Raw genomic sequence first — 927 nt, 5'->3', positions numbered from 1 at the left:
TCCGGTACGGGGGCAACACTGAGGGTTGCAATCCGTTGCCGGACACGGAAAAAGACAAAAGACAAAAAAAAAAAAAAAAGATATACAAGTTCAGCAGAAGTAACAGTGACCAAAATACCTGTGGCTCAACCAAGATAGAAGTTTTTCTCTGTCATCACATAAGCAGTCCATCACATTATGGCGGCTCCACACACTTCTGTCTTTCTGTGGCGCTATTCTTACCATGAGCTTCATCTCACGGAACAAATGAGCAGTTCCAGCTCCCACCACCCTGTCTGCCTTCCAGAAGCAGGAGGGAGAGGAGGAGGCACGGAAGGCCTACCACTTCCTATAGTACCAGTCTGGTAGTTGTGCATATCACTTTTTACCACATGCATGGGTTGGAACTTAGTTACGTAAGCATACCTAGTTACAAAGGAGGCTAGAAAATGTAATGGGGTGGGGGGATATTACTAAAGAAAGAAGGTTAGAAAAGGGCATTGAGAGACAGCTACCAGCCTGCCACTGTGTGTAAAGAAAAGTGCCTGTGGAGATAGATTGTGGACATGGGTGGAGATCAATTGATGAGTGCCATCATGTGCTGGTCAGATCTGCTTTTGCAAAATAGAGATTGGTTATAAAGTGTTTATTTCTCTCTATGCTAGGAGTGTTGGCCCTTTTGGAGATTGCCTCTGCTGAACAAAACTGCCCTCTTCAAAGTAGGCTACATCCAATGATGGATCAGTATGGGGTGATCAAGGCTCAGCCTTCTCTCCCCAACTCAGGACAGCTCTGAAAAATTGTCCCAGCTCCTGCATAAAAGCTCATCTCTCTCGGCCCAATCCTACTTCCTTCCTTCCCTTTCCATAGGTGTAGAAAAGCATTCCCTAATAAACTACCTGCTCATTAAGCTGTGCCCTAGAGACTGCTTCCTGGGAAACCCTGTCT

Source organism: Galeopterus variegatus, unplaced genomic scaffold (genome assembly GCF_000696425.1).
Source record: "Galeopterus variegatus unplaced genomic scaffold, G_variegatus-3.0.2 Scaffold4877, whole genome shotgun sequence".
In the NCBI taxonomy this organism is placed as follows: domain Eukaryota; kingdom Metazoa; phylum Chordata; class Mammalia; order Dermoptera; family Cynocephalidae; genus Galeopterus; species Galeopterus variegatus.
This window is presented reverse-complemented; position numbering follows the sequence as displayed.